Genomic DNA, 18,732 nt, shown 5'->3' on the forward strand with positions numbered 1-18,732 from the left:
TTTAAGAACAGGTCAAAGAAGAGATGATAAGGGCAGGAAAATCTATTAGGAGACCTCTCCAAGTCAGAGGAACTAAGGTCCTAACCTAGCAGTACAAACGAAACACAAGTGGATGCAAGGGACACCGTGGAGACAGAATCAATAGCACTTGGCAAAGAACTTGACATGATGAGAAAGGGAGAGAAAAGAGTCAAAATATTCCAAGTCTTGCTGACTCAGAAACCAGTGTGCCAAAGTAGCAAAAAAGAAAAGGAGGTAGTGGGATCCCTGGGTGGCGCAGCATTTGACGCCTGCCTTTGGCCCAGGGCGCAATCCTGGAGACCCAGGATCGAATCCCACATCGGGCTCCCGGTGCATGGAGCCTGCTTCTCCCTCTGCCTGTGTCTCTGCCTCTCTCTCTCTCTCTGTGACTATCATAAATAAATAAAAATTAAAAAAAAAATTAAAAAAAAAAAGAAGAAAGGAGGTAGTTTAGGGAGCTGAGAGTTCCAACCTGAAATTTCTTGATAGGATGTCATTTCTATTTGTCTATAAGCAGGAGTGTTGAATTTACACAGTGATAGCCCAGAGTTTCTGAAATTAAGTACAGCTATTGGGTTTAGTTTCCATTTGATATAATTATACACAAATAATCTCTTAAAGACTTTATTATAAGAAATACAATACTGGAATATTTCTATTTTGTTTGAGTCTTCATATTTAAGACTAAGGCTGTGATTATAGAATTAGAAAATATATATAGTTTTAACAGAAACTCAGTTAACAGGTCACTGAATTAGGTCTTAATAGACAAAAAAAAAAAAAAAAAGGCCACAAAATGACAAAAATAGGAAATACAGAAGAATCTCTCAGAAATACAGACTCCCACCGTTTCAGTTGTCACCTCTGTGCAAAAGATATGCAAACATATCTTTAGTTCTCAGTCCCGCATTCACAAATACTTGCTACTGGGACTAACTTCCCTCCAGCCTTGCCTTACCTCTCACTCTGATCCTGCTTGGTGACTGCCCACACCTTACAATGACAGTAAGCTGTGAAGTAACAAGAATTACACCAGATAATATTTTTCAAATCGTTTCTTTCAAATATAAGTAGAGACACCCGTTGATAGCCAACCAGTGAATTATAGGATATTATCACTTTCAAAGACCTCTAGGATCATTCTAGTGAAACTCCTCTCATTTATACAGATAAAGTAACAGCCCAGAAAAGTGAAGAGAATGGTTTGAAATATCAAATTCTTTTTCAAATAATTATTTTTCTTAAAATATTTTATTTATTTATTCATGAGAGATAGAGAGAGAGAAAAGCAGAGACATAGGCAGAGGGAGAAGCAGGCTCCCTGTGGGGAGCCTGATGTGGGCCTCGATCCCCGGACCCCTGAGCCAAAGGCAGATGCTCAACCACTGAGCCACCCAGGCATTCCTGGTTTGAAATATCTTCTCAAAAAAAATTTTTTTTAATTTATGCTGGACATAGAGAGAGGCAGAGACACAGGAGAAGGGAGAAGCAGGATCCATGCCAGGAGCCTGACACGGGACTCGATCCCAAGACTCCAGGATCGCGCTGTGGGCCAAAGGCAGGCGCTATACCGCTGAGCCACCCAGGGATCCCAGTATCTTCTCAAATTAGTGGCAGACCCAGGTACAGAATAAGATCCCCTTTGACTAAACCACATTGCTTCTTATATGGAGTACAGAACCAAAAGAAGAAATACCCTCAGGGTGCTTATTATCTAACTGGGGAGATGAAACACACACACACACACACACACAACACAGACACACACAACCAGTATTTCTTCCATGTCAGCTCACAGCATAAGGATGAAGGTCAGTTAAGAGCAATCAAAGAAGATAAAGCAGAACTGGATTTAAAAGTGGGTTAAAGAATAAGCCTACCAGTAAGCAGTACTTTCAGGTCCATTTCCCATAATTCTTTTAAGTTTATGGAAACAAACAGAGGGAACACAGTCTATATGAGAAGACTAGATAGTCAATTAAATCCCTCCTTTAGAATTCAATAGAAAGCCAAGCGTTATTGCAGGGTCTGAAAGTAAATAAAGACAAGACCCTAATGACAATCTAGTATTAGCTCACAGAAGGTTACTGCTCCTTGACTCTTCTATTTTACTGACTACCAGTGCTTCATTTCTTTTAACTCCATTATGAAGTAGCCATGTGGCCTTGGACAGGATGTTCTACCCTCTGAGTCTTTGTTTTTTTGTGTGTAAAATGAAGATGATGAAATCTACTTCATATCATTAGTCATTTATTCAGCAGTTGGCGTTCCAAGTAAGATCACTCACTCTCTTCTAGTACCTACCCTCCATCAGCTGGAGTAAAAAAAAAATGGGCATCAGTAATCCAAATGCTCTGGAGGAGTACGACTGTCCCTCCAGCTCTCCCCCCAGTCTCATCACTACCACTGGGAAAAGTGAAGAGGGAACCCCAGAACCCTGTGCAAGACCTTACATTTCCTTCCCTGCTCAATGCTCACAGTCTCACACTCTATCTTAAAACTGTAAGGACTAACTTCATCATATCCTTTAGCTCTGTTTTCAAAGGTACCCAAAAGAAGTCAGAACTGCCAGACCCTCATCCCCTCTTCTGATCCCATCCTCCACTTACCCCCAACTCCTGTATTTTGGATTTTCAAGGTCAAACATCAGCAAAATTTCCTCTACTCTCGCTCTCTCTCAAATGGTCTCTTTACCTTTCACTCCAAAGTCTGGTCTTCCCAAGGACATTGCTCTCTCCACAGATCTTTCAAATGGAAAAATAAGGCTACGTTTTCTGTCCTATACCCTCTCCCACCATTGCATCTGCAAACTGGGCTTTGTTCTTCATTGTCACTTGCAGACTATTCTTTTGGTCTGCGTTTAGAAACCCCAAGCTTTCAATCTCATGCCATCGAACTACACCACCCAAAAGCCCTCCTTGTTGACATCATCTACCAACCTCTAAGTCACTCTCTCTCATTCCCCGAAGAATTAGCTTCAGGCTCACAGACTCCCCATCATTTTTTTTATAATAAATATATTTTTTATTGGTGTTCAATTTGCCAACATACAGAATAACACCCAGCGCTCATCCCATCAAGTGCCCCCCTCAGTGCCCGTCACCCATTCACCCCCACCCCCTGCCCTCCTCCCCTTCCACCACCCCCAGTTCGTTTTCCAGAGTTCAGAGTCTTCATGTTCTGTCTCCCTTTCTGATATTTCCTACCCATTTCTTCTCCCTTCCCTTCTATTCCCTTTCACTATTATTTATATTCCCCAAATGAATGAGACCATATAATGTTTGTCCTTCTCCGATTGACTTATTTCACTCAGCATAATACCCTCCAGTTCCATCCATGTTGAAGCAAATGGTGGGTATTTGTCGTGTCTAATGGCTGAGGAATATCCCATTGTATACATAAACCACATCTTCTTTATCCATTCATCTTTCGATGGACACCGAGGCTCCCTCCGCAGTTTGGCTATTGTGGACATTGCTGCTATAAACATCGGGGTGCAGGTGTCCCGGCATTTCATTGCATCTGCACCTTTGGGGTAAATCCCCAGCAGTGCAATTGCTGGGTCGTAGGGCAGATCTATTTTTAACTCTTTGAGGAACCTCCACACAGTTTTCCAGAGTGGCTGCACCAGTTCACATTCCCACCAACAGTGTAAGAGGGGTTCCCTTTTCTCCACATCCTCTCCAACATTTGTGGTTTCCTGCCTTGTTAATTTTCCCCATTCTCACTGGTGTGAGGTGGTATCTCATTGTGGTTTTGATTTGTATTTCCCTGATGGCAAGTGATGCAGAACATTTTCTCACGTGCGTGTTGGCCATGTCTATGTCTTCCTCTGTGAGATTTCTGTTCATGTCTTTTGCCCATTTCATGTTTGGATTGTTTGTTTCTTTGGTGTTGAGTTTAATTAGTTCTTTATAGATCTTGGAAACTAGCCCTTTATCTGATATGTCATTTGCAAATATCTTCTCCCATTCTGTAGGTTGTCTTTGAGTTTTGTTGACTGTATCCTTTGCTGTGCAAAAGCTTCTTATCTTGATGAAGTCCCAATAGTTCATTTTTGCTTTTGTTTCTTTTGCCTTCGTGGATGTATCTTGCAAGAAGTTACTGTGGCCGAGTTCAAAAAGGGTGTTGCCTGTGTTCTCCTCTAGGATTTTGATGGAATCTTGTCTCACATTTAGATCTTTCATCCATTTTGAGTTTATCTTTGTGTCTGGCGTAAGAGAATGGTCTAGTTTCATTCTTCTGCATGTGGATGTCCAATTTTCCCAGCACCATTTATTGAAGAGGCTGTCTTTCTTCCAGTGGATAGTCTTTCCTCCTTTATTGAATATTAATTGACCATAAAGTTGTGGGTCCACTTCTGGATTCTCTGTTCTGTTCCATTGATTTATGTGTCTGTTTTTGTGCCAGTACCACACTGTCTTGATGACCACAGCTTTGTAGTACAACCTGAAATCTGGCATTGTGATGCCCCCAGCTATGGTTTTCTTTTTTAAAATTCCCATGGCTAGGGGATCCCTGGGTGGCTCAGAGGTTTAGCGTCTGCCTTTGGCCAGGGTGCGATCCTGGAGTCCCAGGATTGAGTCCCACGTCGGGCTCCTGGCATGGAGCCTGCTTCTCCCTCCTCCTGTGTCTCTGCCTCTCTCTATCTCTCTATCATAAATAAATAAATAAATCTTAAAAAAAAAAAATTCCCGTGGCTATTCAGGGTCTTTTTTGATTCCACACAAATCTTAAAATAATTTGTTCTAACTCTCCCCATCATTCTAATATTAGTACAATTGACGTAATTTTTACTGATTGCAATATCCATATCAATGAACATTCAACATCCTGGCTCTCAGTTCCTGGACCTCTTCTTCTCCAATGATCCACATCAGAGACCAGGATCATACCCTGCCAGTACCAATTAACTGTAAGCTCTCCTTAAATTTCAAACATTCTGCTGTCTGACCACCAGCTCCTTCTCTCTAGCACACCAGCTCACTTATTAACTGTTCAATCCTACCAAGACCCCCACTGCTCCTACTACTATTTCATGTCCTCACTTCGGTCTTTTCCCAATTATTAACTTCTTGGCCTGTCATGACAATCACTCCCTTGCCCTTGATTGCTTCATGGTACTAACCTGGCAACACCCAAATGCTAGTTAAAGCCAACTCTCTGCCTACGTCAGACCTCTACCCACACAGATGAATCAGTCCAGAGATAACCATACAGCCTGGACTCACTTTGAATTCTAACTTCCCTCAACTAGGCCCTTAACACTGCTCAGCACACACACCACATTTCCCCAGTCTCATTCTTCTAAACAACTCTTTTGGGTCTTTCTTTAGTCTTTTCTTTCTTCACCCTCTACTGCCCTCTCCATCCTGCAATTTAGTAGATGACCTACATTCCTATTTCACTGAAGGAATCAAAGGAAATATTCCATAAGCTCCCCAACTATAACCCATGTGCATCCCTTACTTTGGAGAAACTGTCCATACTCTCATGTAAGCCAGCTCCTCCCCCGAATTCCAGCTCCACTCATCTACACAAGAAAATCTCTCCAGCAATTCTTCCCTCCACTTTGTGCATCATACAATGTCCTTTTCTACTCAATTATTCCAACAAGCATAAAAACATGTTATTTCTCTCAATCTCTCCAGATAGCATGATAGCACATCATTCCTTGGAGCTTCTTTCTAGCAAAGTTCCTTGAAGATGTCTATATTCACTGCTTCCAATTCCTTACCTCTCATTCTCTCTTGAACCTATTTCAATCGAGCCAGCAAAAATGCTTTTGCCAAGGTCATTAGGAACATCCATTTTGTTAAACTCAGTTGTCAACTTAGTCCTTATCAGCAGCATCTAACGTAACTGATCCCTCCTCCTTGAAATACTTTCCATACTTGTCTTCCAAAACACTATACTCATGGCAACCCTACTAACTACTAGGCACTCTTTTTCACAGATCTCCTACAATAATTCCTTCTCACCTTCTTAACCTCTTACCATAGGAGTACCCCTGAACTCTTAGTCTCTGATCTCTTTTCTCTATGTACACCTCTCTTAATAATCTCACCCAGTCTCACAGCTGTAAGAGCATTAAATTGATAAGCACAAATTTTTAGTGCTATCCCAGATTTCTCTCTTGAACTCCAGATTCTAATAACCTACATATGTTTAACACCTCCAGGTGGACACTTAAGATGCCCAAAACCAAATTCCTACTCTTCTTCCTGAAACCAGCTCTAACATCTTAGTAAATGGTAATCCTATCCTTCTATACTTTCTTGGACCAAAAACTAGAATAAGGAAATTCTGTTGGCTGCATCTTCAAAACATGTCCAGTACCCAGTCACTTCTCTCTACCTCTTCTATCATCTCCTTCCTCTGCATGATTCCAATTGTCTATAACCAGTCTCCTTACTTCTGCATCCCAGTCTGTTTTTTGTTTGTGGGGTTTTGTGGGGGTTTTTTGTTTTAGGAAAGGCAGACTGCCTCATGCAGCACCTCATTTGGATATATCTGGAATCTTGGAAATTCAACCCTAAGTTCTTCTACAAATGGACCTTAAGAGCTTGTTTGGAGGTTCTAGCAGGGCAGCAGAGCTACTCATATACCCTTGACCCAAAAAGAATGCTCCTCCTCTATCAGGAAAGGTCACCTCTTTACCTGAGAAAACAGCTTTGGGAGGTATGCACATGGAGTGGTGAAGGGGACACCTGCCTAGGCAGCCAGATTGGCCAAGTCAACCCTGGAAATCAATGTGGTGCAGCCAGATCACCCTCGTATCTCATCACAGTCTTTTCTTAACCCAGCAGCTGGAGTGATCCTTTTTGAAATATTATCACTCTTCTGCAAAAAACCTTCCACTACCTTCTCATCTTACAGAATAATAGCCAAAGTCTTTAAAATGGCCTATAAGGCCTTTTTCACAATCTGCTCCCACCCCAGCCTCCCTGATCGTAAATCCTACTTTTCTTTCTTTTGCTCCCCTATAACAGTCCTCAAACACACCAGGCAAGTTCCTACTAGAAGACCTTTATTTCACCAGTTATCTCTCTCACCTTCCACATTTCCCGTTTTTTCCTTCACTTCCTTCAGCTTATTTGCTCAAATGTTGGCTTCCCTGGTTATTTTATTTAAAAGTGCAAACCACTCTAAACCCACCCACTCATTCTCTATTCTTTTCCTGTTTTATTTTTCCTAGAGTGCGTATTACCATCTGACATACTTTATGTTTTACTTATCTATTTAATATCTCCTCCATTTAGTTAATAATTACTGACTGCTTACCATATGCCAGGAAGAGTTCACCTACTTATAAAGATTAAATAAAATAATGCATGCAGGGGAGCCCCAGTGGCTCAGCAATTTGGCGCTGCCTTCAGCCCAGGGTGAGATCCTGGAAACCCGGGATAGAGTCCCACATCGGGCTCCCTGTATGGAGCCTGCTTCTCCCTCTGCCTGTGTCTTTGCCTCTCTCTCTCTCTCATGAATGAATAAATAAAATCTTTCTAAAAATAATAATAATAATGCATGCAAAGAGTTTATTAGCACATTACCTGACAACAGAAACACTAAAACAACATAAACTATTTTTACGTAATGGAGACTGTAATAGAACACCTCCTGCTGCCATCAGAGAACTCTAGTTCATCAGAATAAGGTCAAACACAGGATTTGAGGAGTAAAACAAATGAGACTCTAATAATTTGATCCTTAAGGAACCAAGGAACTAAACTGTCCATAATCAAACAGTCGCTGCCACAGAAAACTTAATAATAATTCATTTAAAACAAGACAAGCAGGAGTACCTGGGTGGCACAGTTGGTTAAGCATCCTGATGTCGGCTCAGGTTATGATCTCAGGGTCCTGAGATCAAGCCCTGCATCAGGCTCCACGTTCAGGGTGAACTCTGCTGGTCCTTCTCCCTCTTGCTCCTCGCCCACCCTCACTCATGCTCTCGCTCTCTCAAATAAATAAATAAATAAATAAATAAATAAATAAATAAATAAATAAATATTTTTGAAAAAAGAAAAGCTAACATAAATAACCTCTAGAGAATGAAATTTTTCACTTCCCTTCTAGCAATCCATTCCAATTATTAAATCATCATTGGAAACATAGATCATTTATGCTTTCATCACAAATACCACATACTATTTTATTTCAAAACCAAAAAAGCATGTGTACACTTAAGCATTTAATAGTGGACTGTGTTACCATACTAAAAAGTATCTTTGTAATATGAAGCAAAGGACACTTTGGCAAATGCTAACACATAGATAAGCTACTCGCCCACTCCAACCAAGACATGTGAGTTTAAACTACAAGAAAGAAAACAATTGGTCTCATAATTCAAGGAAAGTTGGTTAGCCTTTCAGAGCCTTGACTTCATATTACAAGTAGAGATAAAAATACTTGCTCTTCTTATCTCACTGGATAGTTATAAAAAAAAAAAAAAAACTGAAAATGCTATGTGCATTGTTAAGAGTCTTTTATAGGTAAACCCCAATGATTAAAAAAAGGGGTTGGGATAGGAACATTCTGCCACTGATAATGTGCTAAAATGTTGAAAATGAAGTTACTGTTAAAATGTTTAAGACTTAAGTTTAGAGTCTTAAAATTTAAGAGAAGTTGTTTAAAAAAAAAAAAAAAAAAAAAGGTGGGACACCTGGGTGGCTCAGCGGTTTAGCAACGACCTTTGGCCCAGGGCATGATCCTGGAGTCCTGGGATCGAGTCCCACATCGGGCTCCCTGCATGGAGTCTGCTAGTCCCTCTGCCCGTGTCTCTACCTCTCTCTCTGTACTCTCATGAATAAATAAAATAAATCTTAAAAAAAAAAAGTACGCATGGGGCTTTTTAAGAAACAAGACATCTTTTCAGAAAGACTTTCCAGATTCATTCAGCACATTCATCTTTAATTCACAGCTATTTCTTACTGTTTTTTTGCTAATGTTGTCAAACAAACGTATGTTTTCTAGTTGGATAAAATGCACAAATTCATAAACGCTTATTTACCAAGGAAACTTCCTAAACAAAAATCTGAACTCTTTAGAAATTAGCATTTATAACATATCCATTGTATTAAAAACGGCATCAATAAAATAACAGGCCTAACCTATTTATACTAGAATAACTAATTTTTTTTTTAAAGATTTTATTTATTTATTCATGATAGTCACACAGAGAGAAAGAGAGGCAGAGACATAGGCAGAGGGAGAAGCAGGCTCCATGCAGGGAGCCCGACGTGGGATTCGATCCCGGGTCTCCAGGATCGTGCCCTGGGCCAAAGGCAGGCGCCAAACCGCTGCGCCACCCAGGGATCCCTATACTAGAATAACTTAAAGGAATAACTGATTTATAGAAAAAAACATTAAATAAATATTTGAGATGATCAGTTCTATCATTACAAAGAATAAAAGAATAAGCAGAATGTCATAAAATATGAAAAAAAAATTTCTTATCATTTCTGACAAAAGCCAACTTAGAATTTGGGCACACAAATGAAAATATGATATATAAAGAGTTATAGGTTAATGGTCCAAATACTTTTAAATGGCCCTTATTTTGTAACAGCTTCACAGAGATTTCAAAGTCAAGCTCAGAAGAACTGTGGTGTTACTATTCAAATTAAACTCTAGCCACTGCATAGTATCTGCTTTAGTCAGTAAGTGCCACCTCTCCCTCCCCTACATATGCAGATTTTCCCCAAAGTGTACTTAACTGAAAAATACAATTACGTTTCTAAACTAAGCCATCATTCTCCATTATAAATAATCCATTTAATTGACTGACTACAAAAAGTGTCGTTTCTTACATCCAAGTCCTCTTTTTATCTTGAGACTGGTCTTCGAAACAGAGCAGGAAGTGCTGAAGACGTGAGGGCTTTGTGAATGATGTTATTAGATGACATTCAAAGGAATTCAATTCAACGGTGACATTCAAGTCATGAGGAAGACTAAAGGGCTGAGTTGCAATACAAGATGATCTCCAAGTTCAAAGCTAAGATTCTATGATTCAGAGCAAAAACATAAAATTCTGGGATCATAAATGAGTTGAAGAGTTACAGTTCTAAATAGTGGAAATATGTGCTAAACTGGGTTTTACTTTTTTTATATCCCTTCATCTAGCTAGTTAAAATGCCCCCAACTTTTCCCTCCCTCCCACACACACACACACACACACACACACACACACACACAAATAAACTATTGTCTCACTTGGAAATGTGATTTAAAGACTTGTTCTACATCATATCTTAGCTATACTGCAAAAACCTTCCCCATAGAAAGACCCTCACCCATGGGACGCCTGGGTGGCTCAGCAGTTGAGCATCTGCCCTCAGCTCAAGGGTGTGATCCCGAGTCTGGGGATCAAGTCCCACATCGGGCTCCCTGAGAGGAGCCTGCTTCTCTCTCTGCCTATGTCTCTGCCTCTCTCTGTGTGTCTCTCATAAATAAATAAATAAAATCTTTAAAAAAAAAAAAACAGGCCCTCACCCAACTGCAACACCATGAAATTTTATTCCTCATTTTTAATTAGTATGGGCATTTTTCTGTCCAAATCTCTAGTTAGTCACAGTTGTGATTAAGAAATAAACTTAAGGGCGACTCAGTCAGTTCAGTGTCTGCCTTCATTTGGCTCAGGTCATAATCTCAGGGTCCTGGGACTGAGCCCCTCGTTGGGGAGTCTGCTTCTCCTTCTGCCTCTACCCTATTCGTTCTTTCTCTCTAACAAATATATAAAATCTTTAAAAAAAGAAATAAAATTAAGTTATAACCATGATTCCCTTCTGTTCCTATCAGTCCTTTGATGGAAGTACAAAAAAAAAAAACAAAAAAAAACTGACAAGATGATTTAAATATATAAGCCATATATTAATAGAAAATTCACAGGCCCTGGATAACCTGTAAGTAATTAATAGGATTCGGAATAATGGAGAGTTAAGTGTACTTTGAAACAAAAACAGTCATAATATCTTTAGGGTAGGCAAAACATAATTCCTGACCTCAAAAGCATTAAATACCCTTACTCAGATAAGTCAAGTGTGCTATCATAATAAATCATAATAAAACATACATTTTAGAAATTAATCAAGTTGTTATGGAAAGAATATTTTCTCAAAAGCAATAAAACTAATCAAAAGATAACTAGCACTGTGGAATACTCAGATTAATAATACCAATTATCCTTTATACTTATATATAAACTCCACTTCCTAAGAGGCTCAAAATACCTCTTAGGATAAAACTATATTAAGTTTAACGTACTAAATTCTGATTCGTTATCAACTCTTAGGAAGAGCAGTTAAGACTACATGAACATGCAAACAATTTACATTCATAAACATATTTATCCAAATTTGCAGCAGGATGGCCCTCATAAATGGAAAAGTCACTGTCACCAGAATTCCCCCCCTTTTCAACCCACTCCTCATCCCATCCTAAACCAGATTGTTCTCTTTATTTCTAATGAAAAAGAATCAAATCAATCTTATTGAAATGCTAACTTCTGGTTCCACAAAACAACCAAATGAATACACATATACACATTACATGTGGAAGAACAGAATTCTGGTCAATAGTGAGTAAGAGAGGCACAACACAGAGAGCAGCACTAGTCATACTGTTTTTTAATAGCCCTGCCACTACCTTAGCCAGAGTGACACAGTTTTGCTTCCACTACAAGATCAAAACAGAAATCCCATCATCTGACTCTTAGTCATTCCCACACATTTACTGGTCTGCTGTTATTATAACAGAGTGTCTTTTTCCCTTTGCTACATACAGTATTCCTAAGAACAATGCTCCACCCTTTTGGTCTCAAAAGTTCTAGGATTTCAAAGTGTAGAGTTAGGTGAACAGAGTTATACAAACTAATTATTAGTAGGACAGGAATTACTCTCTATGTGCTTTTCAAAAGAGTATTACCAAATAAGAGAAAATCCTCTCCATTTTTTTATTTTTTGTTTTAGTTAGGAGATTTTTTAAAAATTATATTCATTCCTGCGAGCTAATCAAGCTAAAAACTTGCAAATTAAGACAATTATGTCCAAGCAAATAAATTTTGGTACCTACTAGAGAAGTACTTCATGCCTCAAAACTACTAAACTTACAAGCATCACTGTTAATGCTGCTAAAGGTAGAGAAATCTGCCTCCAGGGAGCAGGGTTCACCTCTTGCCTCCAAATATTCTCATGCCTCAGAGTAGCTTCAGCTTCCTTGGAAGGATGGAGATTAAGAATGTCTACCTCCGGGGATCCCTGGGTGGCTCAGTGGTTTAGCGCCTGCCTTTGGCCCAGGGTGCGATCCTGGAGTCCCAGGATCAAGTCCCGCGTCGGGCTCCTGGCATGGAGCCTGCTTCTCCCTCTTCCTGTGTCTCTGCCTCTCTCTCTCTCTCTCTCTCTCTCTATCATAAATAAATAAATAAATATATAGATAAATAAATAAATAAATAAATAAATATTTTTAAAAAAACAAACAAAAAGAATGTCTACCTCCAACTAAAGGTACAAAGCCATCTGACTTCCTGCTCTTCCCATGTTTCCCCTCCATTTGGGGAGCAGGAACTTCCTGAGTTTCCCTTATCATACCCTCCCACCTAGCTCTCTTCCACAGATGTTTACTAACATCAACAATGTATTATGTACTGGGGATAGAGCTAAAAACAGATTCATTTTTTTCAAGGGACTTACATACAGTCTTATAATGAAGGTGCGAGATATATAAGTGTCTCATAATAATATAGTAATGAATGAAGGAATATAAAGGACTCAACAGAAACACAGAAGAGAACACAAAGCCAGAACAAGATGCAGAAATGCTTAGTGACTGAAAACATAAGCTTTAGGGTCAGAGAGACTTGCTTTCACCACTCAGCAAATAATAATTCAGGTAAGTTACTTAATCTGGCTCTATTCTTTCTTTCTAAAATAAGATAATGATACCTTCTAAGACTGTAATGAGGATCAAAAACATGATCTATACAAAGTTATTAGTGTTAAATAATTCAAAGTGGTAGAAAGTGTTCGACAAATAGCATTGTGAAAATAAGAGTATCCTCTTCAGGAGGGAAAACAGGATGAGATTAGAAATAAGGGTCTCCTTTTAAGGAGGAATCCATTAATAAAATTAAAATGGAGCAAAGCACCTGATCCTAAAAGTACTTCTTACTTAGATCTGTACTGTAAAATGTCCTCATTTGATTATGATAACTGAATGTACAAACTTTTCAATTTTAAGAGTTTGATGAATCACTTAGAGAATAAATATCAATGTGAAATAGTTTTCTATGTGTATATTTATAATTTTATATTTTTGTTTTTATATACATGTTTTTATATTTTATGTATTTATATTAATATATGTATTACACACATACACAGACACATCCTATGTAACTTCTGATATAGCCAAACAGAAGACTGCTAAGTTTCAATCAATAAACTATTACTTATATTTTTCAATGTAACCATCAGCAAAGCATTGAACCTCTCTGGCTCTACAGATTTGCTGGACTGTTAATGGAATTATTATTACTTCATTGTCATTCACAGTACACTTGGAGGTATTTCACAATAATAAACAGAAATATAAAATCCAAACATTAACAGAGGCCATATTTTTTCTTCTTACTTCTGATTTAATATTCCAAAATCCAATAAAAACATTTCTACCAAAAGTGAAAAAGTACGTCTGAAAACTAAAGGTGCAGATAAACATACCAAGCATTGTACATTTTTGATTCAAAACAACCTGAAAACAAGTCACCTATATTTTCATATATCCTAATCAACAAATGCCTCCAGAGGATTTGGGAGAGGTTGCACAACTTTTATTTTCAGTTATTATTGACCATAGTCATTACAATAAAATCTAAACCACTTGCCTTATTTGAACCGCTTCACTCCTACTGCCAATTTAACTATTCTTCAGTATTCCATGGAAAGAAAAGGTTCTTCTTAAAAATTATGCTCTTGAAAGTAATGTCCTGAACACATACATAACATGTTTGCCCAAGAACATTAAAGAATGTGGTCTATATTCTGACTGTGAACAAGCTTTTCGAGGAATGCAAATTTGCTTTCAGTACTTACACAATGGACTACAGTGTCATAAGCACTGTTCATGCTTTATTAGTCATTCTGTTCAAAATTTTATTAAGAAAATAATAAAAGGCCTGCAGTGTGTGTAAAACATTAGGACACAAAAGACTTATTGTCAGAATATTTGCAGGATCCCCAAAATAGAAAAACTACCAAAAACAAATTAATTTACAGCTTATAATTATTTTTGAAATGCTACACCAGCACCCTAAATTTCTTAACCAGTCTAGAATATAAAAGATAGGACATAAATGATCTTATCATCATGGTGATAAGACGCTGATGCGTCATGATGCTGATAGAGACGAAAGACTACATTTTGTATTCTCCAAACAAAGAGGATTTGAGCTTGGGACAGCTGGAGCAGGTTGGCACTTAGTCTGGCAAGGTTCTAAGGTACATGTGACCTTGGGGACAGTTTAATTTGCATTATTTTGTTTTCAGGTCTAGCAACTATACTTCCAAAAATAAAAGTACAGCATATAATTTGGTAATGTACCAGCAAGTGTGAAAAACCAGGCTGCAAAGGAAATACCGTACATACTTCTCTTTTTTTCTGCAGAGTAGTGTTTTTTCAAAGCTCTTATCGGGAAATCTAAATAAATAAAGCAAGCAAAAGCCAAAGCATTCTAGCCAAAATGAGTGTGCCCATAGAGGATGGAGTAAAAATGAAATAAGAGGCACCTTGAGTCCCAATGACAATCCCAACACCCTCAGCAACCCCTTAAAAGAATTTCTCAGAACTTCTAAATCTGACTAAAACTCAGATGAAGGCTAAAATTAAAAATTATATGGATTCATAAGTAGAATCGAAGAGAAAAGTTATTTATATTTCAGCTTAGCTGAGAAAATGTCATACTAAACTGAAAATTGGTCACATCATTAGAACTCAAAGTGCCTGACTCTGAAATTGCATTTCCTTTTAGAACACTTCCATCCCAAATTGAAATATAAGATCAGAAATACTAAAAAAGAAGAGTTGACCTATGCAATAAATGCCTGCTCAAAAACACTGTTACCCAAACAGAAACAACATAGGGAATTCAGGCTTTGATAAATGACCTCACATATAATTTTCTTATTCCATCATGCAAATCTGAATTCAAATTCAAAATCAGAAAGTCACATATCCATTCTTCAGGCTACCTAGAGAGATTTTTTTTTTTTTATCCTAGATAGAGCAAAACTAATTATTACTATTAATTGGTCACTCTCTTTACAGTGTAATGAGATAAAAATTTTCTGCACAACCTTCAAAATCCCGTAAGTTAACACAGGTGTTTTGTTTTGTTTTGCAGTCATTAACTTAAAACAGTCAGTAGAAAAAGAAAAGCATTCAATGTCTCTTTCTCATTCTAGCCTGGAAAGGTTAAAGTAAAAAATCGAATGTCTTAGCATCATTCAGTGATGTATCTCTCCATAATTTCAAAGACTTTTCCAAATTTACAAGTTTAATTGTAAAAAATTATAAATCAAAAAGATACTTTTTCTTGCTTGTTTTTGCTTTCTTTTTCTCTATCTGTATGATAAAGATGAAGAACACATCTTGCTTTTTAAACAATTTTTTTTTTAAATATTGAACCATTAGCATAGTCCTTTAGAAAAGTCAAAGCACTCTCATCCATACATTATCTCCCATACATACTACCAACTCTAGGGCTAGATTGCCGGGTACTGAATTCGGTTCAATTACTCTGTATAATCTTGAGGAAGTTACTTCACCTCTCAGTTTCCTCACCTACAAAGTGGGAATAATGACAATTCTTATACTTCATATAGGACTGTTATGAGAACTAAATGAATTAACATATATAAAATACTTAGAACAGTGCCTACCACATGGTACACACTACATAGCTGTTAACTGATTTTTCTCTTATAATTGTCATCATCAATCCGCATATTTAGGCCTCACAACAATCCTGTAAAGGTAGGATGGCAGGTTATGATTTTACCCTTTCTCCAGATAAGGGAATCTGGCTCACAGATATCAAATGACCCATCCAGAGTTACAGTCAAGAAGTAGAATCAGAACTAAAGAACCAAGGACTAAGGATCAAGACTTTTCAGTACACTGTGTTGTATCATATCATGGTATATTTTTTTGGGGCTTATACAGTTCAATATACTTCCAGAGGACAGAATTACTACTGTTTTTAAACATTTAAACACTCAAACAATTTTAAGCAGCACACGCTGATAGCCATGCTAAGAATGAGTCTTTGATCCAAAAGACACTTGCATCTCTTCTAAGCACTTCAAGAGTAGTAACATGATTCAGACTTTTAAAGAGAAGTCTGCACTGCATAAATAGGCTGGCAGGACCAGATGAACCTGTCACCAATTTTCCAATATTCAGAATTTCCTTTAAATAGTTAAGATGTATATACCCCATGAAATTTCAGGAGTTCCATGTTATGATTTATGCTGGGCAGTGGAAACAGAATGGCATTTAGAGTCAAAGTTCCAGTTCCAGTTCCATCTCTCATAAGCAAGAGATAATGGATAGTCGTGTCACTTCTCTGAGCTTCAGTTACTGATCTGTCATATGAAGACCTACTTCACAAGGCTGTTATGAGAAATAATGGAGATGATGTAGGTCAAACAGCTTTGTAACTACAAAAACTATACTAAGATGTGTTAACATTACTATTAGCTACTTTGATTACATTGAGGGCTAATACTAAGCATTCATTCATTTTTTCCATGGAAAATGGGTGGAAGACCAAGAAACAAACATATGTATTTCTCTTTTGATTTTAAATTAAACAATAGTGAATATTTTCAGTTAAGACACAAGAAAACACAGAAGACATAGGATCATCATAGCAGTAATCATAATACATTATATTTGTGTTACACTTTACAGTTTTGAAAGCATTTCACCATACCATCATAGAAATATAAACGTTATCCTGTTTGTTCACAAATGTACATTAACACACAACAAAACTTCCACTCTTACACTCTTTAGTGCCTCAACATTAAAAAAAGAAGGAGTTAGACTACATAATAAAGTTCCCTTTTAGAGCTATTGTATTTATGATTTTGGGCCTGTGGTTAAAAAAAAGCAAAATCATTTAACAGAAAGAAAATTCATAATAGTGGGACACCTGGGTTGCTCAGTGGTTGAGCGTCTGCCTTTGACTCAGGGCATGATCCTGGAGTCCCGGGATCGAGTCCCACGTGGGGGAGGACTCTACTCCTGTAGAGCCTGTTTTTCTCTCTGCCTATGTTTCTGCCTCTCTGTCATGAATAAGTAAATAAAACCTTTTAAAAAAATTCAAAATATTTAAACATCAGAAATGAATAAGTGACTTTAAAATATCACTTTTCAAAAAAAATAATAAAAAATATCACTTTTCTTACATCATATAATTAAAACATGTCCCAAAATATCCAGAAAATTGGGTAATGGCATTTTGTAGTTAAACTTACTAATAAATTCAAGAATTACCGAATATTTCCCAAAAATTGGATAACTAATTGGATTTACTAATGTAAGATTATAACTCAGTAATTATCAGTATACCATACACAATACAATATAAAATATACAGAATACTAAAACGAAGTCAAACTCTTATAGTTCAGAAAATAATTTAGATTATTTAAGTCCCTCAGATACTGTAATTCTCAGCAATAATAATTCACTATTAAAAATATAAAATAACTTCAACTGCTTAAGGTCTCTGTCTTGGTATATAAAGTATCAGATTCCATACTAAGAAAATAAAACCACTCCTAATAGTACCTCATAGAATCCAAAAGGGAAAAAAAAACAAGTTTTTTACAGTAAAAGTTTTAGCAGTAAGTTATTAATACTAAAACTTAGCAAGCACCTATTATTTGCAAAGCACTACGCTAGCTACCATAATTCAAAATTAAATCAAATCCCTCTTTCTCAGAAGCATAAAACTTGGGCAGCCTGGGTGGCTCAGCGGTCTAGCACCGCCTTCAGCCCAAGGCCTGACCCTGGAGACCTGGGATCGAGTCCCACATCCGGCTCCCCACATGGAGCCTGCTTCTCCCTCTGCTTGTGTCTCTGACTCTCTCTCTTTGTGTGTTTCTCATAAATAAATAAAATCTTAAAAAAAAAAAAAAAGCATAAAACTTAAAGGCCAAGTAGGAATAGTACCATGGCAGGGGAGGGTGAGAGCAGGGGCCCTCTACTTGGGACTACTTAGGTCTTTTTACCCAGTGATTTCAAAATCAGAACCAGTCACATATCTAATGAAGAAACAGTCCATGTTTTTCATGCACAAAACCCATATGTGCATTTTTTTAATTAACAGTGACAGATCTGTTATGATTTTACATATACACATAGTAAAGCTGCCTGGCCCAACAAAAGTCACCAGGTGATTTAGTGAAGTCTAGAATTGGGAGTCAGGGGATCATTTCTAACACTAATTGGAGGAAACAACACCAGTATTCTCTGGCCATCTAACACATATTATATCTTTGGGTGATTTATTTAAACTTCTCTAGGTCTGTTCCTGCATCTACAAATGTTTAGAGTCCAAAAAGTATCTGGATTGAAGGTTCTCACTTTATTTTTTTTTTTTTTAAGATTTTATTTATTTATTCATGAGAGACACAGAGAAAGGCA

The 18,732-nt window shown here is 37.5% G+C and overlaps 1 protein-coding gene across 14 annotated transcripts in view; it reads right to left on the reverse strand.

The window, feature by feature from the left end:
* MTMR2 (myotubularin related protein 2) overlaps nt 1-18,732 on the reverse strand; it is a 121,834-nt gene that overhangs the window by 92,852 nt on the left and 10,250 nt on the right. For 3 of the 14 annotated variants that reach the window (XM_077867525.1, XM_077867533.1, XM_077867531.1), the window contains exon 1: nt 12,132-12,253. The exons of 9 other annotated variants lie outside the window; for them this stretch is intronic. The gene's annotated coding sequence lies outside the window, so the exon portion shown is untranslated. 2 more of the 14 variants (XM_077867524.1, XM_077867537.1) reach the window with 2 other exon arrangements.

Source organism: Canis aureus, chromosome 23 (genome assembly GCF_053574225.1).
Source record: "Canis aureus isolate CA01 chromosome 23, VMU_Caureus_v.1.0, whole genome shotgun sequence".
NCBI classification, from domain to species: Eukaryota; Metazoa; Chordata; class Mammalia; order Carnivora; family Canidae; genus Canis; species Canis aureus.